This window comes from Phalaenopsis equestris, unplaced genomic scaffold, assembly GCF_001263595.1.
Source record: "Phalaenopsis equestris unplaced genomic scaffold, ASM126359v1 Scaffold000428, whole genome shotgun sequence".
In the NCBI taxonomy this organism is placed as follows: Eukaryota; Viridiplantae; Streptophyta; class Magnoliopsida; order Asparagales; family Orchidaceae; genus Phalaenopsis; species Phalaenopsis equestris.
This window is the reverse complement of record NW_018164869.1, coordinates 1,692,289-1,702,325: the sequence shown is the minus strand read 5'-3', so window position 1 is coordinate 1,702,325 and position 10,037 is coordinate 1,692,289.

The following is a 10,037-nucleotide window of genomic DNA, read 5'->3' as shown; positions in this document are numbered from 1 at the left end:
TTCCCCTGCCGCAGCTTTTGGCGGGTTACTGTACTTTTCTTGATGGAGCTAACCACCAAACTAACCATGGTTTGATATACCATAGTTTAGATTATTAATTTTGAATAATAACCGTTAAATTCTCACCGTTAAAAATATAAAAATAATTTTCATTTGAATTATATTCTTGTTATGAAGTAAAATAATTTTATAATAATAATCCTAATTTTTTTAAAATAGTATTTGTTAGGTATAACTCATATATCAGATAAAGGACAGATGCTACAGCGGAACTCGCGAGCGAAGTGAAAAAACCGTTGTTTTGCTCTCAATGACAAAGACATCTTTGCCGAACATCATTAAATCTCTATATTTTCTTCTGAATTTGTGTCGATTCTTGTGTTTCTTTAAATAGTTGCAGCTGCCCAAAAATGATTCTGTGCCGAAATTTATGAGTTTTGTTTTTGATATTAGAAGTTTAGATGGTCGATATGTAAATATAAAACAATTTATTAATGTGTATGTAAATCTTTCAATTTTTAATATTAATTAAAAGGAATTAGAAAAAATTAGTAAATGCCACCGACACTTCGGATCTTATCCACAGTGCCTTGTGTTAACTGCTTTGAGAAAGACAAAGGGAAGGAATCATAGGAAAGGTAAAATTGAACTTTTATTTATTTATTTATTTATTTTTTTGTAAATTTACATTTACATATAACAATTTTTTTTTGAATTTAGATATTTAATATTTATATTTATAAAACCTTATTATCATAAGCTTATGGATGAAAAGGCTCAATGTCATTTTTGAAATATTAATAATTGTGATATTTTAAATATGATATTAAGGGTTTGAGTGGCATATATATAAATAAATAAGTTGTGATATTTAAGATGTAAATATGTAAGAATTAAGATGGCTTTTAAAAATAGGGAAGCAACTTCTTGAGAAAAAAAAAATATATATTTATATCCATAACCCTGAACATAAATGATTCGTGTGTCGGTCATGATAAATCATTTGTTTGGGCTTTAACCACTTGGAGCTAACTAGTTAGACGGAATCCATGACATGTCAAATGGTTTTGCTTTCATCATTTGTGGTTTTTAAATCCAAGTATTTGAAAGTGATTTTTTATAATGTACGTCAAGAATGTGTGGCGCGAATCTCGAAGAGATCTAACGAATGGATGTAGTCATCTGAGCAAAGGATGAAGGCTAGTGAAGCTAAGTTCATGCCTATTGGACTGGAACAAACTGATCAAATACCCGAGTTAACCACCATTGGAAAGTCAAGCGTGGCACCGACCTACCTCTCGACAGGTCCAACATGAGAAAATAATCCAGTTTACTGCCATCACCAGCTGTCTCATGGACACTCTTGAGGTTCCTCATCATGGACTAAGAATTGACAATGTAACAGAGCCTCACAATCATCTTGACTTGGGTAAAGGAGCAGCATCCTTGAGAGGAACAGTTGACGCCCAACGACCGAATGACACCATTAGCCTTGGAAATATTCGAGTGTTGGTTGGCATAGACCGAATTGTATCAGTACGGGAGTACTAAAGTGCCCCATCAGCTAGAGAATGCATTCTCTTGACAAATCTCTAAGGTCAAGCCTAAAAAAGATTTAAAATCTATACACTAGAATTAGGTTGATCCAATCGACCACATAACCTCATTCAAGTCAACCATATGCTTACTAAGGACGATGTACTAGAGTGTCTTCTTTCTTCACCAAGTTGAGGGAGTCGACCCTCATATGGCTTAACAGTTTACCACCAGTAGTGATTGCCTTATTCACTAACTTCAAGCGAATGTGCTTGACACAGCATGTTAGCGCACATAAGCCGTAGAATAACTCGCAAGCCCTCCTACAAATCAAGCAAGAGCAGAACAAGAGCTTTCGTACTGATAATACGTGACATCCACATTACAGTCTTGTCATAAAGACACCAGAGAATGGCGATGTACAATATAAGATGCACTACTTCAATTATTTTATTAATTTCCTCCCTCATGTATAAAAGGAGAGGGAAAAGGATAAAGAGGGGGCTTCCTGCTTTCTCTTTTCCTTCTTTGGATATTGCTTTCTATCTCCACTTTTCTCTTTTCCCTCTCTTAAATCTTATAACTTAAGGAATCTCTGAAGAGCCGCCTCCCTCTTACTTATTGGAGATCAAAATTTAAAATATTTCTTAACATTCCCTATAAAGACTCTCATCCATCGCTCTCCCTATTAACCTCTCTATGATACAAGGTCATTTACTGGGTTCTATGTTTTTACGAATGATATGAGACCCATCTCAAAAGGATTCAACATACGAGAATATTAGGAGAATAACATCACCAATAAGTTTGCTTGATAAATTAGTCTTAGTTGTTCAATAAATATTCAACAGAGGCAATTATTTTTTTTAGTATAAGTTCAATACAAAACAATTATAAGGTTTTGCCCTTAAATTTATCAAAGAATATATATTTTTTACTAAAATACATCATATTTTTTATGTTAGTTCATTTCTATGCTTGTGGGTTATATAAATAATTAGTGTAAAGTTGAATTTGACTTCATTTATGTCTAAATTTAAAATTATTAACTTGCCATCTAGCCTTTCATTATCAATTAATCAATAATAAATTTCAAGTTGCTTTCAATTGATTTGTTCAAACCATATGATCTTTGGGATTACATTTGTATTACGTTGTTCAAATCATATACATATCATACATATTCAATTAAAATATTATCATACATATTTTTGTTGATTATGTAATCATGCACAAAAACATATAGAGACATTTGGCTGGTTTTTGATACATCGACAAAAAATTTAGTATATTTTATAATGCATATGTAATTATTATTATTATTATAACATGGGTATTTTAGGATTTTCATACTTATCACTCAAAAATTAGAAGTTGTCATTTATTATTTTAACAACTAAGTGTCCGTTTGAGACAACTGCGGTTTATTAAAAAATAATTGTGAAACTGCTGAATAATAATCTGATGCTAAAAAAAATGTGGTGATTGTTATAATTTTTTTTAAAGTGTGACCATAGCTAGAAAGTTGTCACCCTACTTAACTAGGAGTGGTGGGAAAAAACAGTTTTCAGCGGAAGCTTTTTAAAAAAATTGTCATAATGCAGTTTACCCAAATAAACAAAACTACGGTGCAGTGTTAAACTGTCATCGCACCGCCCCCTCAAACGGACGCTAAATTAACTAAGTTATCAAATATACACTAAGAAGTGACCAACTAAAATAGTGTATATAAATAGACGGACAAGACAAGTAATATAAAATAAGTAAAATATCATTCACATAAGGACACAATTAAAACTAATAAATTAAATACTAATTTTATTTACTCTAATTTTTAGTCAACAACTTCAATTAAATTAATTCAAGTAATAATATAAAATTTAAACTCTTTCTAACTTAGATTTAAGAATAGGAAAGAGCATCATAGATTTATGATCTACTTATACTAATTCTCTATTTATCCTTAAGTTGGAATCATTAGTTTGTAAATTAAAAATAATTATATGTTTTAGAATCCATCAATAACTTATAAAACCTAATCATTTCTAATTTAATATATGTTTATAAAAGCTAAAAAAATTGATTTTATTAAGAATAATTCCTTATGGATCGTGAATTTCGAAGTGCATGCTCACACTAAAAATTTATTGATGTACTCTCCCTTCTTTCTCTCATATCTCTCCTATAACCTCTCCAGTGCTCTTTGACACGTCACTCCCAAGTCCACTTGCATTTTTTAAGGCTATATTAATAGTAAACGAGCCCCACATGATAACTCTCTAAACTCTCCAAAAAAACTCCAACAAATTATCTCTAAGCAACAACAAGTCGTTTTCTCACAAAGTGGGGTCAGCTACACGAATGCTTTTCTCCATTATGTCCTATTGAGTGTTTCTAGAGGACTTTATAGCATTTACATAATGATTTAAAAGATTTATATCATAATTTTTCGATAAAAAGTTTATGTTGGTTGTCAAATGTAGACTACCCAATGCAATCCCCCACCAACCATCTCTATGACTACTACAAAACTGCATGGTCGGTGCCTTTGCGCTGAGGCACTGTGTATCTTGTGGCATTGAGGTACTACTAGTAGCGCTTCAGTGATATTCTCAGCATCAATGCACTAAACACTCTATCTTTTAGGTTGATTTTAAACTCCTTTTAAGACTTAGGTGTTCTAATATATTTTGATGATGTGTCATGCTTTGTATCTGAAGTCTTCAAATCCCCTCTCCCTTGATGTTATGGCATCATAAATCAATGTCGAGCATTAAGCACTTAGGTTTTTTAATAGTTTTGACCTTTATGGCACCATGGCTCCATAAAATTAGTGTAGAGACAACATATTCAGTGCTCCAGTATCAATTTTCTTGTGTAGGTTCTTTGCTCTAGATATTTTTTGCTAGATATGGCGCTACTGTGGAATGCAATGTCTAGGCTTTATCCTTACTTTCTTTGCTCCTTATCACATTTGTTCTATTATGGGAATTTATGCTAAAAAATATTTAATTATTAGTAATAAACTATAAAATCCTTAGATTTTTCTTATAACATTTTATTATAATTTAATTCACTCAATGCACTCCATGAGAAGCCTTTGTATAATGGAGGCAACGTTTGTGCAAAATTTCTTTTTGATGCATTAATAATATTCTATTCAAAATAACAAATGTATTTATTCCTATAATTGAACTTGATCCTTCACTTTTGAATCAAATAAATAAATAAATAAAAAAATTGTGCTTGTAATAAATTGTGTGTAGATGTTTTTCAATTGCATGTTTAAATTTGTGTCATAATCATTGCGAAACTATGATTTGAATATTCATTTCAAATATCTACATACATACCACTCAATTCCTGTGCATGTACATATTTAACACATAAACTTCAATTTTTACATGAATGTCATTTTGTCAGTGCATGAAAAACTGAATCTCACTTTTTAATAGTTAAAATGGTGCTATTTTTGATGTGATATGAAAATTTTAGGTGATGTAAACTTAAAAAGTAAATAGATAGGCATTGGGTGATGCCTATGCAAATGCCTCTTTTCTTTTATATTTGGCACCATAAGTAAAGCTCTTTTCTTCTCACCATGCTGATGTTACATAGAATAAAACCCAACACCTCTTCTATAATCAACATTAGAACTATTGTCACAGCACATATTCCATTAATTAATTTGAGCTAAATCATTGGTATAAATAAAATTGTAACTTATTTTGGCAATTTAAGAAGGCAAGCAATAAAGGAACAAAACCTTCATAGAATGAGCACATTGATACACTCTCATAAGTTCCATTTTGGTTGACTTAAGTTGAGTTTCCTTAACCCAATTTGTAGGAGTTTGTATTTGCCAGCATCTATCAAATTATTTTGGCCTTAAAAACCAGCTGAATGACTCCCAAGCAAACTCTTAGTGGTTGAGAATCCATTTTTTAAATAATGGTTGGCACATGCTAATGATAGAAATAACAATTTTTTCATATAGTAAAATAGATTGTCAATTATTGAGTGTTGGGTTTATTGTCATTCTTAGTTTAAGAGTTTAATTCCATCTAAAATAATAAGTGATGAATAAAAAAATTCTTTAATCATTCATAAATTATTCTGCATTGCATTTTGCTTTGATTATTATGTCAATATGATACTAGAATCGCTTAATAAAATTATAGTATCTTGCTTTTATTATTATGCGCACATGAATGTATTAAACCTTAAAGTCAAAACCTTATGATTAGATACAAAGCACATTGTCATTAAAACAAGTGTGATGCATACAAGTAGCCACCAATTCATGAATGTGAACCCCATAATAGCTCATGTATCTTTGTGTTCATCCCTTACTTCATAAACTACAATATATAATATAGGATTTTGATTCATTTTTTCAATTGGAAACTGCTTAATATAATTCATGATCATTTGAACTCCAAATTAGCAAGCTTATAGTTAAACTAAACATCTCAAAAAAATAAATCCACAACATACAAAGTTGTTATATTCATATCCATTCAGTCCAAATTAGATACTTGATGTTTGTTACAACTTTAGGACATTGATTGAAGGTCAAAATGTAAGATCTGAATTTTTCCTTTCTCCCCCTCCTGAATCTCACTGCGTTTGATTGCGTAAGCCACAAATTTTTTTTTTCTACCTTTCCTTCTTTGCCTTCTTATTTTGCTAACTCACCGACTCTTTTCTATTTTAAAAAGATCACAATGATCCGATTTCACAACTCCCTTTGGCAGCCCTATCGTCCCGTAGTCTCCAATCACCCTCCCCTAGCCCATTGTCAAAACTCTTGTCGATGTCCGTGCCTCCCTCTCTCACGGTTTCACCCAAACCCATTGCCTCAATGGCGGAAGGCTTGTAATATAGTCGCGATTAGAGCTATTCGAGAAGGCAACAATAGGATTGTGGCATATTGAGACCATTGAAGCTCATAACTTTCTTCTCCTCTGAACCCTCACGATCAGAGCTAGCAGTAGGCAACAACAAAATTGTGGCGTCCATTGCCCACTGAAACCCCTCTTCTTCCTTTTAATGAAGGGTTGTAAGCTTCCCCTTCCTCATTTCTTTTTTTAATTCAATTCTTTTTTTTTCATGATTTTTATATATACATAGAGAGAGAGAGAGAGTAATCTTTAATTATCAGATAATTATGCCAATCTACTTAATTTTAATCCTTTCTTTTAAAAAAAAAAAAAAATAATAATAATAATAATAATAATAATATATTTATTCCTTTACACTTTAAAAAATAAATAATATTTGATTGCATAATTATTTATATTTTGGATCATAATTTATGTAGGATTGTTGGTTAGCACTAGTTAAATAGTTGAAATATTTAGAAGTGTCTTTTTGGTAGCATGAAGGTAAGTAACTATTCTTTATCATGAAGGTAAAAAAAAATCTTTTCTTCTCACTATACTGATGTTACAGGGAATAAAAACCAAAACTTTTTTTATAACCAACATTAGAACTAGTGTCAGAGCACACATTCCATTAATTCATCTTAAGAAGGCAAGCAATAAAGGAAAAAACCCTTCATGGAATGAGCACATTTCATAAGTTCTTTTTTGGCTGACTTAAGTTGAATTTCCTTAACCCAATTTGTAGGAGTTTGTATTGCCAACTTCTATCAATTTTTTTATATGATATCATGGCTTTGAAAACTAAGTGAATGACTCCCAAGCAAAATCTATTGTGGTTGAGAATGCATTTGTGAAATGAAATTTTGTTTTGTTGAAAAAAATTTGATTCAAGAAAATAAGGTTTGACATGGAGCGCTACCATAAATAATGGTTTGTACATGTTAATGGTACAAATAACAATTTTTTCATATAGTAAAATAGATTGTCAATTATTGTGTGTTGGGTTTACTGTCATTCTTAGTTTAGGAGTATAATTCCCTCTAAAATAATAAGTGATAAATAAAACAATTCTTGAATCATTCATAATTTAATTTGCATTGCATTTTGCTTTGATTATCATGTCACTATAATACTAGAGTCGCTTGCTAAAATTTTAGTATCTTGCTTTGATTACACTCTTTTCATCCAAAGTAGATACTTTATGATCAGATACAAAGCACATTGTCATTAAAACAAGTGGAATGCACACAAGTAGCCACCAATTCATAAAAGTGAAGCCCATAATAGCTCATGTACCATTGTGTTCATCCCTTACTTCATAAACTACAATATATAATTTAGGATTTTGATTCTTTTTTTCAATTGGAAACTACTTAATATAATTCATGATCATTTGAACTCCAAATTAGCAAGCTTATAGTTAAACTAAACATCTCAAAAAAATAAATCCACAACATAAAAAGTTGTTATATTCATATTCATGTCAGTCTAAATTAGATATTTGATGTTTGTTACAACTTTAGGACATTGATTGAATGTCAAAATGTAAGATCTGAAAAACGTCCTTTCTCCCCCTCCTGAATCTCACTGATGTTTGATTGCGTAAGCCATGAATTTTTTTTTTATCCCTTTCCTTCTTTGTTTTCACTACTTATGCACCTTCTCGAATTGGGCTCTAGAAATCTTACGTGAATTCTTTCTTTTCTTCCTCCACCTCGCTGCCACCTTCTTATTTTGCTACCTCACCGACTCTTTTCTATTTTAAAAAGATTGCAATGATCCGACTTCACGACTCTCTCTTGCAGCCCTCTCCTCTCGTGGTTACAAATTACCCTCCCCTAGCTCATTGTCAAAACCCTTGCTGATGTCCTTCCCTCTCTCACTGTTTCACCCAAAACCACCACCTCAATGGTGGAAGACTTGTAATAAAATCCCGATTAGAGCTATCCGTGAAGGCAACAGTAGGATTGTGGCATATTGAGATCATTGATGCTCATAAATTTCTCCTCCTCTGAACCCCCGCGATACAGTCGCGATCTGAGCTAGCAGCAGGTAACAACAAAATCGTGGCATACATTGCCCACTGAAACCCCTCTTCTTCCTTTTGATGAAGGGTTGTAAACTTCCCCTTCCTCATTTATTCTTTTAATTCAATTCTTTTTTTCATGATTTACATACATACATACATACATACATACATAGAGAGCGAGAGAGAGTAATCTTTAATTATCTGATTATTATGCCAATCTAATTTAGAGATAACCTAAATTAGGTTTATACTTTCTTTTAAAAATATAATAATAATAATAATAATAATAATATATTTATTCCTTTACACTTAAAAAATAATTAATGTTTGATTGCTTAATTAATTATATTTTAGATCATAATTTATGTAGGATTGTTGGTCAGCACAAGTTAAATCGTTGAAATATTTAGAAGTGTCTTTTTGGCAGCATGAAGGTAAGTAACTATTCTTTATTATGAGATAAATGTTTCTTTCCTAGTTAGGGGTGTTAATCTTGTATTCATTGTATTTAATGATCCTTGAAATTCTATAAACATTTTTTCCTGAGCTCTAAGTATCTGGATTATTACTTCAAGGTCTTTATTGACTTTGTTGTATGTTGGCTCCGGCGCGATGTCGCTTGAAATGGGTGGTCCCAAACTATAGGATACGGGTGAATGTGGTTTGCCGTGAGTTTCATGATGTGTGAATTGCCTAATTGGACTGGATAGTCCTTCATCTAGATTGGCGAGCAGATGACACCCATCTTCTTTCAAATCCAAAAACTTACATAAACATACAATGAAATTTGGAATTACAACACATTCACAATTAAAGCTCCATTAACACAACGTGAAAAGCACAAGAAGAACACGAAGATAACATCAGAATAACACCCAATAAAATAAAAAGAGTGCACCCTGAATAACACCTAAATAACACAAAAAAACAGCTAAATAACACCAAAAAAACCTAAATAACACTTATATATCACGATCATACCAGCGTAACACCTACATGATCATACAAAAGTAACACAAGAAATAACAAAACTAGAGCAACACCTACCTAAAACACCTTAAAATAAGAGAAAAAACACCACCAAAACAACATAATAATAGGAAACATAACATCTAATTAATCACACCCCATCAAAATCTACAACAAAAATCTATTAGAAATACCACAAAAACACAACAAAAACACCACTATAACAACTAAATAATATCACAATAACACCTACATGATAGTACAATAGCACTAGCATACAACAAGAACACCACATAATATCACAAGAGCAACACAACTCTAATAACAAATAAATAAAACAGAAATTGAATTGCTCTAATTTTACAAAAAAGTGAATGTTAGCTATTGATATAAATGGCTTACCTGTACATGGGTGAGCCTCTTAAAGGTTATATGGATATGCGACGAGTTCCAGCTTACATTTTTGGGCCACCTCAACATTCGAGATCTAACCTCAAGAATGATAGACGTGACCAAAGATTTGTGCTCATAAAACCAGAGTTGTGTAAAAGATGTGCCATAATATGCTTTGAGCAAAACAAAAATTTTTTTATAAGGTTTATACAAGGAAATAACAC